Consider the following 21277-nt stretch of genomic DNA (forward strand, 5'->3'; position numbering starts at 1 on the left):
TGAGCACCCTAAGACTGTCTCCATAAATATGCCAGTCTCCTGTTATATCATTTTTATGTTTTGATTTAATTAGCTGCATACAGGGCAGTATTTAAAGATATAAGACAAATGTAATAATTTAATCATCTGGAAATATGTGAAAAAAGGGTTCTCAGAATATTTAAAAGCAAAATTATTACTGTTTGTGTTTAGTGTTAGAATGATGTTTATTAAACCAGCTTTATCTGTTTTCCTCAATACCAACATATTAAATGTCTTTTCCACTAAATTGTAAATTATTTGTAAATCATTAGCATTATTTATTCATTTGTCGATTAAGTTATTAATCATAGTATACGTGCCACAATTCAGAATCGGTAAAGTATGAATATAGTTTTTGAAATAGTTTTCTGCCACTTTACTTAGCTGGAAGTTACTGTGTAATATCATATGCCACCAGGAGAGGATGCTCTACACCTCTCACTGAAGAGGACTCTATGTCCAGTATAATTCATCTACATCTTCTGAAAAAAGTCCCAGAAAAGTGAAGGAGACTGAGTTTTACATATTTAGGCAAAATAATGTACAACACCAGTCACAGTTTCTTTTGCATCAGTATTGTTTATAACAAAATACAACATGTTTACATTAAATATTTGTCATAACTGTTATGACGAATAATTTTGCAGCTATAGGCTTGTTTTTTGAAGGACATGGCAGCAGAAATTCTACAGGAAAACAGCATTTGTTCATGCAAATATTTACTTTGCAGGGTGTTCAAAAAGGTACTGTTCCCTTTATAATTTCCTTTTTCCACCATCAAATCAAATGCCATTTTAGTACAAGCCAGTAGGCAGGTCATGTTTTTGAGTGTAAGCTGGCTTCTGTAGGACACAGACTGATACAGTACTCCTGCATAATATTTAAAAAACAAAGCAGATTTTTCCTATTCATGGCTTTCAATCCACTTATTGTGGTTTCACCCCACTTGCTACTATATGCAACAATACAGATGGTGCACTTACAGAGCACTTTTGCCTGGCTAATTTTGCAACATGGACGCTCTGCAGGAGAAACTCATTATACAGTGGGTGTGTGTCTGTGTGGGGATCTGTGTGCGTGTCTGTGTGTGTACATGGACATGATATCTCTTTTCTTTGAAATCTCTCTCTCCACTAACATGCTAGCCATTACTAAACAATGTGTGGTATACACTGGGTAAGTATTCAGATGGAAGGTCTGTGCTCTAAAACCCATAACTGAGAACTATTTGCCAATACACCAAAAAAGACAAAAATAAACACAGAAAGCTGAGCATCTTATAATCATTTGCTGCATAATCACAAGGGTGCCTGAGTGTAAGATATGGTTTATGGTAGACATGCAGTGGCACAGTGATTAAAATGCAAAGCACCAGAAATCCAGCTAACTGTAGTAAAGTGAAAACAGTGTAGACCTTTGTATGATACAGCACAATTTATGCAAAGCCTTTTTTGTTCACCTTCAAAGCGCACAACCTGAAACAATGTTACTTTTTGTCTCTCCTCATCTGCCAGTACTCAGCACTACGCAAAATGTTAAAATAATTACAGACATTTTAGATCTCAAAGATAATTCATGCAGTTAGGCACATGGCTTATTTTATGCATTGCCACGCTGAAATAACGTCTCAGATTAGAAACAAAACCTGCTTAAAATGCCAATTACAATTAAAACAAGACTAAATGTGCAATAATTTATATATGATATTGCTATAATTTGTCAGTCTATAAAGAAGGTTACAATTTAAGATATATATCAAGTATTTAATCGTTCCAGGCCTTCATTTTTTTCAAATGAGAAAATTTGTTGTTTTACTTGATCTTAATAGAAACTTAGGTTTTAAACTTGATGTAGCCAAGGACCTGGAGAAAATGTTCCAAATGATTCAAATGTTCAAAGACCCCCTCTTAAATAAACAATAACCAATAATTTTACTAGAATTTTAAGATGCCATGAGAATAATTTGTTTACTCAAACTTTTTTTTAATTTAAATACTTTGGATGTGACATGATGCATCATGTTTATCCTAGAATTTCTAGTTCCTAAATATAATATAAGTGGGAAATTTGGACTTATAATTATTGTTTTGTCATTCTTAATAGTGATTTAGATTTATAACATTACATCATAGTTTTAGCAAATTATTTTTCACATCCCTTGCTTGGGCTCTACCGTCCCAGTTGTACTAGTATTGAATATTTTTTTCATATATTTTGCAGTAGACCTAATCAGATTAATTAAAGATAATCATTATCAAGAAGAAATAACAAATGCTTTCTGTTATGAATGAAAAGCTGCTTTTAAAAGCAATAACACACAGTGTTATTAACCTCCTAAGACCTTAACTCTTTCATGGCATGCATTTTCAGTTTCTCTAAGCTATTTGGGCTGATTGGGAACTGATGAACGTAAAAACAAAGAATTACCTGATTTTTTTATTTTATTTATTTTTTTTACCTGGTTTTTGTTTCTGAGAAAAATGAGATCCACATAAGAGGACATTTGCTTTAAATTTTGATAGAACAGTGGCAGTATAGTGTACTCGTAAGTGGATATCAGGCTCTTGTAGAGCAAAATGTAGTATTTTGGTCTAGACAACCCAAAATGTGATATCCACATATGTGGACGCCAGGTCCTAGGAGGTTAAATATAGAACGCAAGCTAAACCAGTAATCTAGCTACACTCTATAAATGTAAAACATGCTTTAAGTGAATATTTTAAACCAAAAAGCAAATATACCAACAAGTCTCAAAGGTTTTGCACAGCCTCAGATTTAGTTGCAGCTCCTCCCAGGCATGTCCTCAAAGAGGAGAGCGGCTTTTGAGAGATGAATGCAAAATGGGACAGAGGGCAAGGGAGGAGGTTGAACTTGGAGTGTGGTTTTGATGTGTATGTGTGAGATACTTTTACAGGACCAACACTTTTCTATTAACTTTTTTCAGAGAGCTGAGAACTTCCTCAAACTGGAGGATGTTGCAATAAATTGGATGGTGTTGGGGAGTAGGCATGGCGAATCATGGCAGAATCTTTTTGTGTAGCTCTGTTATGATGTCATGACTCACTGCTTTAGATCTAAAAATCTTAATAAGTTGAAGTTTAGAAGGAAGTAAATATAAACCGAGGCATTGTTCTCTCTCTGGTATGGGCAAAGTAATGTGTGTGTTTCACCATGTGTGTGTTTGTACTCCACAGGGTGAGGTTTAAGCTGGACTGCAGAGAGGTGAAGTGCCTTCGATCCCTGGGAGTGGAGCGCATTTCCTTTTGTTGCCCTCCAATTTTTGACTGGCTTGCCCCAGCACATGAGCATGATGGGGCTGTTCCTATTATCCAACTTCCCAGACCCCTCCCTCCACCTCACCCCCACCCTACCCTGCTCTGCCTGTTCCCAAAGCGACTGGCATTCCTGGGGGCCACCAGTGAAGCAGCTTTTAGAGGGAAGTCCCGCTGGCTCCTGGGTGGCCTCTTGTGCACAGGCTCCAAGGGGAGGAGACAATGTCTTATTAATTGACTGGGCGTCTTGGGCAGAGTGCAGGAATTTGCAGAAGGGGGATCGATGGAGGGGCGGGATGACTGAGGAAGATTCACAGTCCACCAGCAGAGATTTATTGACCTCTGTTTCAGATTTATGTCCGTTTGATTTACACTGCGGCGAGGAGGACAAGATAGGAGGCAATGCGGAGGTGGCTGCACTGCAGTAACACAGAAACTCTTTTTTAAAATGACTTTTAAGTCAATAACGTTTAAGTTCTGCAATATTAAAACTTTCCAATTTGGCTGCAATTAGATATTTTTCAAAAGGTCTCAGAGTCCAACCTAATTTCACAACATAGATAGTATTTCTGAGATGTATAATACACTAATTTTAGTTTATTTCAACCAAAATAACACATTTTTCTTCTCAAAAAAATTTGACATATCTGTTTTCATTTTATCCTAGTGTACTTCTACTTTACTGCACATTTTATTTCACGTTTAGCCTGACTTTATTTCATTCAATATTACATCAGTTTTATAAAGCATCTCCAAATACAGGATGACAATACTACTTCCTGTTACTGCAGTTCACTTTGGTTATTTGTCCCTTCTTCCCCAGTGGCTATTGGTTAAATACATGATGTTCAACATCATTCACCATAAAGATTTGTTTGGCTTTACCTTTAGGCTTTAAAAAAAAAAAATTACATGAATTTGAGTATAGTGACATAGTTTTCTGTTGATGCGAAGGTGCTGAAAAATGTCAAACATCAATGTCAAACAAAGACCCTTCTGCATATGACTTGTGGGTTTGTGCAAGTTTGATGGAGTGGGACAGGACAGGGAGGGGTTGTTTGGGGTGGGGGGTGGTGGGGGGGCTGGGATGGGGATGAACCATCTCCCCATGTGGTCTCCCCCCAGGTGTCCTCACCCTAATCCTGTTACATGTGTCCCCCATTAGCACTAATGGAGCAGCCATTGTCCCCCCGTTGTGTGCTGTTGCACCCTCGGCCCAGTCACCTTGAGTCAGTAAACTCAGCTCTGTCATGTTTGGACTGCTTCCCACAGCCAGAGGTCTCCATGACGACTGTGGATCCCACTCACTCACACACGCACTGACTCACTCACACACACTTCATTTTGTATGCATTAAAATGTAAAAATACATTTGCTGCTTTTGGATGAGCTGACGCCTTAAAACACAATCTAAGATGCATGATGCATGCATGATGATGTTTAGTAAATGACAAATATTAATGACCCTTTTAGTACATTATTTGGTTTGTGTTACATCAACACTGTTGTGTAAAGTCCAAAAACTTTGTGACACTGCTTTACAAATATTTATATGTTATTAATAAAGTGTAGAATTTGCTTTGTAGATAAAAAGTGCCTTTATTATCACTTTTATGCTTTAATTTAAACAAAGGTTTCTGCACAAAAATTTGTTAGACCTAAAATGTCCCTAAAATGTTCATTTCTTTCTTTCTTTCTTTATTTTTAAATCTTGCTCTGCAAATGTGCAGAAAACACAGATGTTTCCCACACTTCTTGTAGAAAGATAGAAAGTTGGATATGTAAAATGAGCGGAGACGAGCGCGCATTTAGACATCTTGCTTGGTACATTTTCAGGTGACCTGGCCCCCATGCTGCATCCATCATGTAGAGACTGATTGAGCTGACCTTCAGGCCTGCCCTACCGACCCCTGGGCTTCCTGTTCTTTGTCAGCCTCTCACAATACCACTGGTATCACACAGACAGGGGAGGTCTGAGAACCGACCAGGGGAGTCCACCCAGGCCACGCTGGGGATGCGGGGGGTAGTGATGGGGTGGGGGCAGGAGTAGAGAGGGTCTTTGGGGAGGGAGCGGAGAACCCCCTTTTCAATTTCACCCGGTCTTTCCAAATTAGAGAAAAGGCAGAGAGTGGTGTCCTCTGTCACCCTGCCACACAGGGACCTTTAAAAAGCAGCCTCAGTGGTTTTTCAAGTGAGGTGTCTTCTCAAGAGACAAAAAAAGAGGAGAAGAATAAGTGGGCGAAGAATTTAATTGTGGCCCTGTGTGAGGGCTGGCAGTAGGAGGATGGCCACTCTAGGTTTGTAAAGGATTCAGGCAGTTTGCTTGTCCTTCCTCTGTGCCTCTCTTTGGACTCATGTATTCTGAGGGGCCTTAAGAAGATGATCTTTCTCAGGTGACTCTTATTAACGGTGATGGAAGACATACATTTAGTGAGGCGAGTTCCTGTATGGCAGGGTGAAACTACAAGCCCTGAAATTAAATTCTTACTTAGGTAGAGGAGAATGCAGCAAAAGCATAAACGGTTCTGAAAGTGTGTATTCCAAGAGTCCATGAGGTTTTGGGGTTGACTTTTTCTGTAAAATATTTTGTTACTTTACCTCTTTTGGGATTGACCTGTTATAGTATCTAAATGAAGCCAATCAAGACATCTGAAAATTGACAAGGAATCCAATTAAATATTACTTTCTGGGAGAGGGCCAACAAGGCAAAAAAAGTTGGGGACCCACTCACACATTAAGACCTTTGGCCTTCCTGGGCCAAGATCTGCTTTTTAAACAACTACCATACACAAAAGCCTTACTTGTACATCAGTAAAAACTGCCAGGTCAAGGTGAGGATAGATGAATATGAAAACTCTACACACAGCACAGTGTAGGCGAATTCTGCACAAGGGGAGACTTCTGCTATGATAAGCTTGTTCTTCTTATAATAATAATAATAATAATGGATTGCATTCATATAGCGCTTTTTGAGACCCTCAAAGCGCTTTACAATTCCACTATTCATTCACTCTCACATTCACACACTGGTGGAGGTAAGCTACAGTTGCAGCCACAGCTGCTCTGGGGCAGACTGACATTCCTTATGTAAAATTTCAATGTCAAATGTAAAAAGGAAAGGTCCTACAGTCAATAGGTGTAGTAGAATTTAAAAAAATGGATTAGTAGAGTACTACAGTACTGTGTAAAAGTCTCAAGTTGCCCCTCATTTCTTTGTATTTTGCTAGGAAAAAGGAAAATAGATGCAATTTAGAGACATACATGGATCTATAGCATTTAACTCAAAAGCAGAGTTTGTACAGTTCTAACAAGCTTCAAACTCAATATTTGGTATGACCATCTTTATTCTTCTACACAGCCTGAACTCCCTGAGGCGAGCTTTCTTGTAATTCCTTTAAGTAGTCTTCAGGAATAGTTCTCCAGGTATCTTGAAGGACAATCAAAGCTCTTCTTTGGATGTTGGCTGCCTTTTGTGCAATTCTCTGTCAAGACGATCCCACACTACTTCAATAATGTTGACGTCTGGCTCTGGGGAGGCCAATCCTTGGCTCATGGTGTTCCATTGTGTGGTTTTCTATCCAGGTATGCTTTTAGCGCATTGGCAGTTTGTCATGCCAGTGTCATGTCATGCTAAAAAATGTAGCCGTTACCAATAAGATGGTTTCCAGATGATAAACTCTTATTTTGGACATATAAAGCAAACAGACCAGTATATACACACATACACATATACACAGATACCTGCATATACATGTACACATACGTACACATATTTGCTCAAACAAAATAAACAAAGTCTCGGTGACTTGAAATAACCACTTGATCATCAAGTCCAAAATGGAATAAGACGAAGTATGTACTTACTTATTACGCATTAATCCCTACCCCACAGCCAACACTCTACAGACTTACCATATTCATCCTTATCCCCAGTTCCCTTTAGCACTATAATCTATAATGATAGATATCATTTAGATATAAATTAGCATAATTATATATACTAGCAGTCATCAGTTTCATTAATTTCATATTCTATTAGATACTATTGCATGGTGGATCCAAATCTGACCGTGCTTTCCTGTCTTCATATTTCCATCAATTTTGATCATCCCCAAACCATGACAGATCATCCACCAAGTATTACAGGTGGCTGTAAACACTCACCTTTGTACCTCTCTCCTGTACATACTGATCATTTGAATCAAATTTTTTTTATTTATCACTCCAACACTGATTTTCAGGCCACTTTTTGTGTAATTTGGCATACCTTAGCATTTTCTCTCTGTTTCTCTTACTTAAACATGGCTTCTTGACAGCCACCCTTCCACTAAGACTATTCGTGAACAGTAGATCATTTGTCTGAAAGTGATCAGGAACATGGACCGGTCTGAAAATGATTGAAAAAGGAGCCATGTTAAAAAAATTTTTTTTTGAAAGACCTTCAGAAAGCTTGGAGAAGTATTGCTCAAGATAAAAAATAACAATAAAATCTAGCTCCTAGGAAGCAAAATATGCACAAGATATGGCACATAGTTACTGCTCATTAAGAGCATCATAGAGAACCAACTGCTCGGGCTGAAAAGGATCCAGGTTAAATTTTAAAAAGAGTATGCTTCTAGTTTTGTATTTATTTATTTATTTTTAGCAGCGTTCACAACATCACCTTTATGTTTCTCTCTGGTTTATTTATGCTTATACATTCATGTTCATGTGTGCGTTCCAGTTCTTAGTCATGAGGATACATGAAGTGCTGTCTAAAGTACCTACTGGTTACCATGACAATACTTCTTCAGAGAGGTTTGGGACAATCACCTACCTGTATTCCTTGTATTTCTTCAATGTACAAGTGATCTTAATATGAGTTGTCCTTGCGTCCCAAGATACATGACTGTGTGAATAAATTGTGTTAATCGATTCTGGATTCACAAAGGTCCATTCATTACATGGTCAAAGTAAATGCTTATTACCTCCACGCATGCTGCTCTTTCAACACACAATATGTACAACATCCTTGTAATGGTTAATTTATATGAATAAAATCAATAACGCTGCATTGAGCGACCCTGAAGGTAACAAAATCCTGGGTAAAAGAAATGCTATGTGAGTTGTCATGAAAAAGAGGGACTAAGAATATCTTAATGACCATCGGGGAGGGGGGGGGAACGACGACTCATAATAGTGAAACAGAAATTTAAAATAAATACCAGTTTATGATGTTAAATAAAAACCTATATGACACATATTTTACTTGCTGTTCTATTTCACTGTGTAAATATGTATTTTTTTTTGTTTTACTTATACTTACACTGGTTAACCCATCAAAGCTTAAATTCTGTTACAGAAACCTGAAGTTTCACTTAGGTTTGTAAAATGCTTGCCACAGAGGGGAGTGCAATTTGCTTGATTTGGCAGAATTTCATCCCTAATCCCCTCTTGATGCAAACACAGAGAGGTTTTGTGTATCCAGCTAGGGTTGAACCAGCAACCTTGGACTTGCTAAGCAAACATGTAAGCCATTACACTATGTAACAATTTGTAACAATGTTAATCACCCATAGTTTTGCAATGGTTGTGTCAGTAGAGCCTGTAATTAACGCCTTTTCATTAAGTCATGAATGTTAGTGTCACATCCTCATACTTATATTGTGTTTTTAAAAATGATCTAATTATTGTTGATGTTATTGGTAGCAGCTTTTAGTTGACATTATTTCATACAAGCTGTAGATGATTACAAAGAAATACCTGAAGAGAGAAAAAAAGCTGGAAGTTGTCAGACAGCTGAAATGGTGACAAATGATTCTGGAAAAGCCTGATGATTTTTTTCCCGAATGAGAATGAAAATCCTCATGAAAAATGAAAATGTATTTTTTTTGGAAAATGACTCAGTTATTGCTGTGGGACTATGACTTGTATTATACAATGTGGAAACTAAGGTTTATTTTTTTCTTAAAGATAGAAAGAAATTATTGATGAGAGACTCCACCAAGTAATAGAAGGTAGCAGAACAAAGGCTAACACCAACCTTTGCATGACATTTAATTGCAAACAAATTGATGTTATGGTGCATAAAGAAATCTTATAAATCTTTTAAATGTACCCCTTTGAATCACTACTGCATTTCGATTCCTGTTACCTACCTTCATCAAGAATAACATGAAATGTTAAAGCTAACAGTGTAGCCACTATCTCAATGACCTACTGTCAGCTGCTCCCTGTCCCTCAGAGTCCTGGAAGCACCTGGTCAGGATGTGGTCTTCTATGTCTCAGCCCAGACTGCAGACCTATGGCCCAGCACACTGAAGCTCCACTTCTTTTTCTTCAAATTCATTTGCATTGCTAATGCACAGGAGACAGCTGTCATCTTGCTGCGACCATGATCAATCCAAAGCCAGGGAGAAAAGGTGGAGGGAAGGAGAAAAAAAATAAATAAAACTGCCGGATAAATAGGTTGGCCTATTATCTTCTGGCCTTGCATGGGTGCCGGTCCTTGAGAGAATGAATTTCAATGAAAGTCTCTTTTCACTGGGGGGAAGAAGAAAGAGAATAAAATACTAGGGGAAAAATGCCTAGAGAAACAATTGGAAGCAGAAAATTAAAAGAGGGTTGAAGGAAAGCAAACAAGATTTGTTTTCAGCTCCCTTGTTGAAAGTACTCTCCATAAAACAATGGAAAGCATCATAAAGGTAAGGTGATTCATCCTGAGCATGTATCCGTGTGAGGGCTCTTCATTCAGCATGTAGATGTGTCTTTTCTTGAGAACACATATATCTGATTACTCAGTTTTCTTTTTGTGTGTGTGTGTTTTTTTTAGATTTCCTGAAAGTCTGTCTGGTCAGGATTGTTTACAGCAGTCTGGTACAGCAACAACAGTGTTGTATTTTTTTCCCTTGAAGTAAATGAAATGCCCTTGTATCAATAGGTCTTTCATTCAAACCCTGTATTTTCTATTTGTGATGTAGCTGACAGTTATAGCTTGTGATGGAGCCATGTGGGGGCTGATTTTTATTTTCATAATGTTTTTCCAGTTTCTAGTATTAAAGAGGGAAAACATACTCGAAGAATATTCCTGGTGTTTCACTGAAGTTACAGGTAAACACTGATGAAAAGTCATTTAGGTACAAGTAGTACACTTCACTGAAAAATGTTAGTGTCATCTTTTTACATACTAAAGAATATTACCTGATTACATATTATTAATTTAGAAAGACTAATAATAAGAAATAGTGTGGTAATAGTGGTGTACTAAAGTGGAAACAAGAAGGTAATAATATGGAGATAGCGGGTTATTACCAATTAATTACCAAAGTAATAGTCTAGTACTAACAAATAAATATTGGCACCAACTTTGTCACAACAATGTACTATTACACTAACATTTACATAATTTTGTAATAAAGGGCCATAGAGGGACAACAATGTGGCTAAACCAATCAATAGTGTTAGTATAGAATTATAAACTAGTATTAATATGGTAATAGCTGTATAGTAATAGTATAGTAATTAATAATTAATTTACAAAATACATATACTGACTTTCAAGTGATAGTAACCTCATAATAATAAGGCAATACTGATTCATGATTGAACACATTTAACATAATATCATATATTTTATCATATTGTACTACAGTAATAAATGCTATCTTATGTTGCCAGCATCCTTCTTTGGAGGCAAACGGTGTAAATATTATGTTTAACTTGCTATTTCCGTATTAATAGCTCCCAGTTTCCACCTTATTACACAACTATTATCACCTTATTACCAAGCTGCAATGAAAAGTACAACTAAAAACACATACAAGAGAAAACAATGGCATGTCATTGACTTGGGTATTAATAATACGGCAAAGTGCTACTGGAATTTTTTTTTTTTTTGGGGGGGGGGGGGGGGGGGGGCATTTTTCCTAAAATTGGATTTTTTGAAACGTAAGGTATATTAAAATGTGAAATGTAATGCTTTTGATTGACTAACAGGCTACTTTGCTGTAATCCTTTTTATCTGTGATCATTGCAAATAAGAAGAGCTCTGATTCAAAAGCCTTCTTGAGTTTGTGCCTCAATTTGTTCATTTATTTGTTTATTTAGAGGATATTGGAAACAGCTGCTTAGTGTGTTAGGTACAGCCAGCCGAAGCTAATGCAGTCTAAAAAAAAAGCCTTCCTTCAATAAATCCATCCTTCATGAAGCTTATATTTGGGGTTAATACTGTATCCACCTTTTTTGTGTCAGCAAAACCAAAAATGATGTCCTCGAAAATGTTTATATAGTTGAATCAACAGCCCTCAAAGGAACTTTTAAGACAATCTAAGGTTAATTAAGCCTTAATTAAGGTTGTAGGACTCCTGTATTAGACTGCAGAAGCTGAACTGGGTAGGGATAGCTTTTTCTTTTTATTGCTACTATTGCATACAATATCTCGTAATAAATGCTGCAATAATTAGTTATCCTGAAGGAGCAATACTGGAAGTGTAAGATTTAAACAAAGTAGCCAGACAGAAGCCTTTAATTTGGAGACCACATGATGACAATGGAGGTAAGTGAAGACACAAGAAGCTATTATACTTTTCCTTCACTGCCTTCACTTTCTCTGCTAATAATGTTTGCCTAAGCGGGACTGAGGGAAATGAGGTGGAAAACTCGGAGTGTGCTTGTGTGTTTGTGTGTGTGTGTGTGTGTGCTTGTGTGTATGTGGGGGGGGGGGGTGGTGGGGGGGGGGGGGATCTATTTCTGTGTGTGGGGTGGGTTTGGTGTGAGGAGGGAATCAATTGATTCCTGCTAAAGGAGTAGCAACAATGTTTCATCTAAAGATGTCATCTCTCTCTATCGCCCTTGCTCTTTCGCACCCCCAACCCACCCACCCACACACACACCCACACACACACACACACACACACACACACACACACACACACACACACACACACACACACACACACACACACAAGCCTGTTGATGTCAGGAGCAGCAGCAGTAATCCCTGTTCTAGGCCGCCCAGATCATTATAGACTCTGATCTGCAGTCCCTGAAAGAGGGAATTAGCTGGGAACACAATCCCAGCGACCTTTGTGACACAGGGACAAAGCCTCAGCTGCCGGGGGTCCACATCCCTAAATCAGCCCATATGGCTCAGACAAAACTGTTACAATGGTCGCTACAAAGGAAGCACGGTGGGAGGGTTGGCCGGACTGCCTCCCTGTATACGTGTTCCTGCAATATCTGTCAGTATGTCTGTGTTTGTTCATTAATATGTTGATCTTGATTGTGGATTATCAAACGGACAATTTGTGCTGTAGGAACTCCCCTTCAAGTAGCGTAAGAGGTGTAAGAGGTTTTCCTCCTACTTCTGTCATGAATTAGAGCATCATGCAGGATTTGAGACAGTGTGTGTACTTGAATTTCTATCTTTGTGAGGAACTACTTCAGATAAGCAAATTTTGTGAACTTTGGCTTTTTGCCACTTTGCAACACACATCCAAATGTGTAATTTGGGGTTGATACTCTGGTGTAGCTTAAGAGTTAAGAAGTTCCTATGTCACAGAGCATCCTCACAGAGATGAAAGTGCAGACGTTTTTGTGTGCTCCTCCTTTAGAGCATGTTTCCTATATGTAAGCCTTTCCTCTGCCCTTATGTGAGCTGATAGGCTTCCTAAGAGCCCCCCTGGTGAGTTCATGCTCAGCAGCTCTTTGTATTTTCGGTGATTGGGAAGAACCCCCTTCTTTTAGAATACACACAAGCGCTCTCCCACTCTGCTTCTCTCTGTGTCTCACACATACACACACATATTTCTTGCATCACCTCGGATTTTTTTCTTAATCCTCAAAACTTTTGGCTGTAGTTTGAGAGGTTTGGAGACCTTTCAAGAAAAAAAAGAGCAGGATCACTCCCCAGACTGCCCTCCTTCTCCAGCTCTCCCCTGTCACAAAGGCAAATAAGGCAGTGCCCATTCACAGTTTCACACTGGAGGGTATACTCTGCTCTACTAGGTGAAAGTCCACTTTTATTTCATATGTGTGCTTTTTCACTCTTTATACTAGCATACTATATACTGGCCAAAGGTTGTTATGGATTTTCTTTCTTTCTTTTTTGTTTTGTTGGGTACCACAGTTTTAACATAGAAATTTATTATGTGTTTGTGTTCACTGTTTTGAAAATGTATGTATTGTGGATGCTTTGGACATGTTTGCTCACATCACAACTATCCTATTTTGTCAGAAACTAATAATGGAGGAGCAAGTAAACAAGGTTTATGCACACCGCATGTCTTCATTTTGGCTCAGATGCAAAATTTTATAGAAATTGTGCTTAGTTTTCCTCCATTTTTCTGTTAGCTATCGTCTGGCGGGTGGAATATTACAGGATAACAGCTCTTATAATCTGTCATTGCTGGACTATTGCCGTCAATATGATGAGCCTTGCTCCTTTTTGGATGTTTTGAACACGCTCTCAACTATTCAGACTTTCACAAAGGCAGCAGCAAATTGGAAATGTACCTTGAAGTGATGTTCACTTATTTTAATCTATTCAGGAATTTAAGAGTGAAATCATTTCATACTTTCATACTAGCCTAACATTTGTTGCTTTGAGCTATTTCAGAGGCAGCGCTAATAACAAAGGTCGTCAATAATAGTGAATTGCATGCTTTGTCTCGCAATGAATCCAATTCACAAAAAGTGGGGAGTACTTAGTGCTGCTAGATGGTTATGAGGCTCCCGTTTTCACCTATCAGAACAAGATATTTCTCTAATGGTCCTTGCTGATGTGAAGTGGTCCACGTTTTGCTCCTATGGCACACTTCATCAGATATTTAAAACACTGGAAATTATTACACAAAGCTGCTATTGAAGCTGAGAATATGAACGCTGGGGTACCATGTGCTTCCACATGACCTGTTTTCCAGGCGTGGGTCCTTTTCCAGCAGTATTAACATGTGTCATGGTCCATGTTGAGTCAGTAGTGTTACAGCAGAGGTGCATTTTCTCTGGGGGCCATATTCTCTCTTTCTCTCTTCTCTCCACTCTCTTCTCCACTCTTCACCCTCTCCAATTAGGGGAGCTCCAGCTGTGTACCAGTCAGGATCAGAGGCTCGTTCTATTAGCCAAATCCATTTGTGTAGCGATTGAATCACTCCCCAATCTTCTCTTTTCATCCCCCGGCCCCCACACCCCAAATACACATCCATACACCCATGCTTTCATGAGTGCCCCTTGGAACCCCCACCCCACCCCACCCAAGCCTTGCTGACAGCTCTGCAAACCCTAAATCTGAAGACATGAAAAATGAAATACAGATACAGTATGTCCACCTTAACCAGTTGTGTGGATGACCCTGCAGAAATACTTTGAAAATTCAATTCAGGTTGTTGTGGGGTTTTTTTGTTTGTTTGTTTTTACACAAAACAAAACTGTTGGATTTATAAGACATGACTTATTTCCATATAGATGATGTTCAACTAATTTGTTATTAAAGAAAGTTCTTTAAAAAGAACCAGTGTAATACTAATTAGAGATGGAAAGGAATTAACATGAAATAAAGAAATATGCCCCATTCGTGTTGAACTGAATGCTAAATAATTGACTCAAGAAAATAAAATTTAGTTTTTGAGTTTCTGCACACTGATCAGAATGCTTGGGGAGTTGATGTATTTAAAGCTGTTTTAATAATAATTCTGACATTTAAAGTTAAATAAAGTATTTCTACCTTAATAAGGAAAGTGAATTAAAATTAATGTCATATTTTCTAGGAATTCAGTTAAAGTTGTAAGAAGCAGAAGTAAAGCAGACTTGCAGAGCTGCAGAGAAGGAACAGAACCAGAACCAGAGAAATAAATACATACCGTACACTGAAAAGCAGTTTTCCCTCGTCTTACTGTGCTCAAAAAAGATCATTCTTAAATTCAGTCCCTGTTGAATTCCTGCCTGTCCTTGATAGATTTTCCCATTTATTCCAGAAGGTGGCACAATTGTGTAGGAACTGGTCACAAGCTTGGCATTCATCATGGTGCCATTGATGCAATATAAAAAGCCTGTCACCGAGGTCTTGTTCCTTAGACAGTCATAGAAAACAGTATCTCCATTTTTGTGCACTGTATGTTAAGAGACCTCTTGACCCTTTGCCCTGAAGACAGTGTTAACAAGTTGCCAAAATGTCACGGTCTTTTAGTTTTGCAAAAAAAAAAAAAAAAAATGTCGGTTGAAAGGAAAGCATCAGAAGAAGAGTATGGAGCCCTTCCACAGAGTCATATAATTCAAACCCACCAAGGGCAAGTCTTTTATAAATCCTCCCCTTAGTCGAGAGTACTTTCCTGTCTTCCGCTCGCTCACACACTTTTTTTTTATTCTCTCTCTCTTTCTCTCTTACACACACACACACACACACACACACACACACACACACACACACACACACACACACACACACACACACACACACACACACACAAGCCTGTCTTTCTCTATCTCTGTCCTTCCTTGCTCTCTTGAGTGACAGTGTCTGGTCCTCAACAATTTTAATGGCTGTCAATTTTAGCTGGAATAAAACACCAGCAGAAACCGACTCGGTGGTTCCCGGTGTTCTGCAGCTTACAGGACATTTGCTTGATTAAAAACTATTTAAGCATCTGGTAACCTAACCTTAACAAAAAAGAGCATCACTTGAAGATTTTTAAGTTTAAATAAAAGTTCAATATCCTCACTGAAGGTAAACCTTGTGTTTTATATGGCAAGATTTCTCACAGGGACTTTACACTGACCCTTTTTTATCCCTGGACTTTGAAATTAATGTGACAGAAATTCCTTCAAAATACTATTTTGTCCTGCTTTGAGGAGGTGTGGACATTGTTAATGACCTCCATCAAGAAGGATACATTTTGGATTTCTTCATCCTTTGCTTAGTGAGGATAGTGTTTCAGAAACTTTAAGAATGAACAGTTTCACTGAAATTTCAAGGAAAGTTTGCCCACTCTAAACTTTTTTTGATATAAGTGGACTGATGTGAATCAATCAACCAAAAACTGAAAAATCATGTTTATGGACATGATTTTCGTATCTTAAAATACATAAATAAATACGATTACAATACAATAATGTACAAAATGTCCTTTTTAAAAAAATGAAATCAAGAAGGGAGTTATTTTAAACAGACTGGTGGTCAAATTCAAACATCTACACTGCTTAATGAAGCCATTCTCTTCAAAAATATCAGATTGTTAAACAAGATTCAAATTTTGGACACATTGTGCATTTTATTAGATATATAGAGTCTGTTGCAAATTGACACAGGTGCCCTGCCATGAAATCATATAATGCCTATAATGCTCAGTTTTGTTGATACTATTATTTATTAATACCAGGGGGACATTGTTTAAATTGTTTATAATCAGCTATTTCTGCTATTATGACCTTAAAATGATCTCTCAGTATATCATAGCCCAGCGGACCACAGCTGTCACCTATAAATAATAAACATATGATTATATATATCGACAGAAAAATTAACATTTCGAGCTTTGTGAAAATACATTTTAAGGCAGTGTTGTTGTACTGGACTGTGTTAGAATGTGCAGATACAGTTAACAAAGCAATCATTAGGAATATATACATAGATAGTTTGCAACCTGCTTAAAATGCCAGGTTTCTGTGCATGAGTGTATTTTCTGTTAATTTCAGGGTTCTTTTTGAATGACAGCTAAAAAAGACAGCGAAACTTAAAGAATAAGTCTTTGCATGCAATTTCGATGGAAACAAAGCTGGCTATACAGCTACATGTAGATATTTGCAGCGAGCACTCAGTGAGAATGCTTTGCTTTGAACACGTCTGATTTCAAGAGGGTGTAAAGTGGCCTTGTCTTTCCAATATGGTGCTATATAACTGAATATTTGAAATAACTGTGAGTTAAAATTGATTTACTTGCTTTCCATTAAGTGTTAACGTGTACAGTGAGAAAAGACTTGATCAGTCCCTAATGGTAAACAAAAGAATGACTGATACCTCTTGAAATAGTTCATGCATTAACTCATTATGGGATGATGGCATAACGAGAGCTGTTACGTGACTTTCTAAACATTTTCAAATATATAATAAAAAAATATGAAGTATCGCACAGCTGTGGCAAAGGCACACACTTCAAACCAAGCAGAGTGCAACTGCACATGTACATGGTATCCTCGCAGAATTTCTTTTGTGCTCAAAACACTATAGGAAGAAAACATTTGGAGGCAGAGGCATCGAATGTATTCACAGGGGAGCACACTTTCTGATCCTACTCACACTCCTCGTGTATTTTCCTGCCCGTTCGTTGGCCCACTCCGCACAACCTGAAGTTCAAGCCTGAGAGATGCCTCCTGGTACTCCTGACGACAGGAGTTTAAGAAAAATAGCTGCGGCTAAAAGGCTTGGCAAGGTATTCTACATGGGCATCCGAGTGTGTTTGTTTGAGGGGGTACACTTGACCTCCTCCCTCTCGAGGAGCAATGGAGGAGACAGTGGAGAGCTTCTCAGGGCTGCCAGTCAGACTTTATCCTCTCATGGTGTGGCTGCTGCTGCATGTCTCAGCTCACACCTCCACAATGAAAACACAGTGAATAAATTGTCATGTTGAGTGTTTGACGTTACACCTTTTTGTTCAACAAATTACTGCATTTCTGGCTCGTAGTGTTTAATTATAAGAATTATTTGTGGTTTTACCCTTTTTTAAAACATCTTACAGCCTTTGTAGGTCATCGGAAGTGCCGTCAAATGTCCACAATTTGAATTAAAAACAACATTTAATAACAAATAACAGTTAATAATAAATCAGAGAATGAAAGAAATTGAAATTTGAATTAATTGAGCTGCTCTTTATAGTTGTTTTGTAACAAAGTTCTTTTTGCTTTACATTTACATTTACATTTTTGTTACATTCAGGAGAAGATGCGAGGTAGACTCAAAAAACACACACAAAATGCTCAGAACCAGGAATTTCCTTCCTTTGTGTGTCCATGTGTGGGGGTGGCGGTGGGGTTATTGGAAGTCATTCTGGCGGCAAAGAGATTATTCTTGTCACTGGGGGGCTGTGTGATGTCCTTGGCTTGTGACCTTTCCACATATTTGCAAAAAATGTGTTGTCCAAAAGTTGTAAAAATAGACTGTTCATCATAAAACCATTTGGTTGTTTATGATTGCATAATTTTAACTGCAGTTAATGAAACTCTTGGGAATTAAGCCTTGATGCCATTAAATCCTGCAGTGCAGTGCTAAAACAAAGTTCTTTTTTCACCTTCTTCAGTTTACTGTCATTATTTTTTTATTGAAAACTTGAACAAGAGATTGAATAAATCCAAGGTCACACGTCGTCCACATGCTGCACATATACTCTATAAAAATCTCCAAGAAAAACAGTCTCACTCGGTCTCAGAACTTTGAATCACGCCTCTAACTTGGTTTTGTTTTCACCGTGTCTCATCCACTCTCAAGATGATAGTGCTGATTGTGATTTGTATTTTCAAAGCTGGGGCGGGAAAGCGTGTGGGTGGGTGTTAAGGGGGTGTAGGTGTTTGCAGCAGGAAAAAGACAATACAATTAAATGATTAATGCACAGCGGGGCCACTGACAATTAAAACTATTATAGAAATTAAAATGGCATTATGTCACAGTGGAAAGCTGATGATACCCGTGCCGTCTTTTTAAAAGCAATTTTCATAATTCCAATAATTGAAATTACGGCATATTCATTCATTTACTGGGTGAGGAGGGCTAAGAGCGGCTACTAATGAAATGCAATCATTAGCATCCAAACAAAGTAATTGGGTTGTCTTTTATCCTTGGAGATAGGTGATAAGGCACAATCACCCCCATCACCCCCTCCATCAAAATGCAAAAGCAAGTAATTAAAGCACAGACAAAGATGAGACCAGCGCTGCTGCTGTGCTGTACACCTCTGAAAACAGTACTGATTGCCTTGATTAGAGACCTTACTGTACCCTCTGATTTTGTTTATGGATACTCTGGCATTCTTGGGGAAAAGAAGGGGTTGTGGGTGGATGGGTGTGAGTTCTAAATTTGTTTCTGAAATTGCAAGAAAACACATTCAGAAAGATGAGAAATTCTCCAAAAATGTTATATATACATTAAAGTATATGCCACGGTTGGTGCTTTTGCAGGCGATGGAGCTTGAAACTCCCACCTAAGCGCACATTTATCTCAGTTAGATATTAGCTCCTTGTACATGCTTAAGTAAATGGAAAGTAGTACTACTCTGTAGTGACAATTACCAACCTGCTCCCGAGGACAGAGCGGCAAGAAAGGGGAGGATGGGTGGAGGTGGAGAGGTGAGTGGAGAAGAAGAGAGAGGTTGAAATGAGAGGAAGATGGGCACATGAAGAGTCTTGAAGAAAAGAGCTCCTTCTCACTCGTCTCTCTAGTGGGGACGCCATTCTCTCTCCCCTTTCTTGGCTACCTCCTCTGTGGCGTTCAGGGTGCTTCTTCCCAGTATGCCCCCTTCCCCCAACCCACACCCCTCTTCCACCATCCTGGGAGAGTGTCATTAGGCCCTCCTGGAGGGGAGTCAAGAATATAATGCGAGAGGGGCCAACTTCTAAAAAAGAGCCCAGTGGAACCTTTTCTACTTGTGCTGTCCCCTCATTAACAGCCTCCTCTGCTCTATGCCAGCTCCAAACTTCAATCACACCTTCTTCTTTGCGCCCATCTTCATCTCCAGTGTAAGGTAGCTTGTGTATCTACCCCCCTGAGGGCCAGGGAGGGAGCCCATTTCTTGCTAGTTCGGCAGAGAGTTGACACAGTCACCTCCTCCCAGGCCCTAACACTATACTTCCACCTCTTCTGTGATGGACTGATGGGCGAATAACAAAAGAACCTAGAGGGGAAAGAAACTCCTCTTCTTATAGCCTTGGCCCTGAAGCCCACCATTCCATTTCGCAGCCTGTGAAAGTAGGGCTTTTCATCTCAAAAGATCAACACATTTCTCTCCTGCAGGCACCTACACCATTTCTCTCTCCCATTTTCTCCCTCTCCTCTCTTTCTATACACCTCTCTCATTCTTACTCCTTGGCAAATGGGAAAACTGTCCTTGGTTGGATTCTGTTTTTCAAAGGAATCAATTCTCCTTTGTACACACTTGATCTGACCCTGTGACAGGCATTAAGTGTGTCTTCTGCCTGATACAGAGGCTCGTGTTCTGTGTGCTGATGGACGCTGCCCATTATCACACACAAGTGCAAGCACACACTCATGGACACTCACAAAAAGGGGCATTTGTTCACATATCCATGCATGCAGACACATGTCCACATTCACACAAGTATGGATTCATGGACATGCTGCACCGAGCCACTGGTATGCAAACAACAACAGACACATACTGATTCACAGTCTTGGTGAGTGTGGCCTTTGAGATGATGTGCAGAGAATATCGGTAAAATCCCTGTGACTGAGAATTCATCAGGTATGTCCTGCTGAGCTCAAACTAATGGCTTTAACAGGAGCACTAAATGGGTTGAAGAGGTCACAAGGCAGAAATGTTCAAAACTGAAGATAAATTGGGAAGAAAAATGAGGAGGAGTGATGAAATTTGAGGTTATTTATGGGCACCAACCAGCTGCAGGTAAACGTGCAGCCTTGAGTAGTGAAATTGATAGCTTCTGATGGGCTTAACAAAATAAGAAATATTAGAACACTAATGACTTTATGACCTGTTACTTTAGTGGGGAATAAGTTGTGAACACACCACTGACATGTGATCACCTTTCAAGGTAAAAAACCCTGCTTAGAACAACAAATACGACAAGAAGAAAGCAATGGGATTTTTTTAGAGCTCTTATTAAAACATTTGACTGAAAACATCTGCAAACTGCAGGAAAGAAATGGTGCTGTGAGAACATAGAACCAAAACTCTAAAATTACAAGTAAGATAACATAGCTCCGTTAACTGTATCAGGGATGGTAACACACAATGTATAATAACAATGTTATACTATAATATTATACTGCT

The sequence above is a fragment of the Pelmatolapia mariae genome, linkage group LG16_19 (genome assembly GCF_036321145.2).
Source record: "Pelmatolapia mariae isolate MD_Pm_ZW linkage group LG16_19, Pm_UMD_F_2, whole genome shotgun sequence".
Lineage (NCBI taxonomy): Eukaryota > Metazoa > Chordata > Actinopteri > Cichliformes > Cichlidae > Pelmatolapia > Pelmatolapia mariae.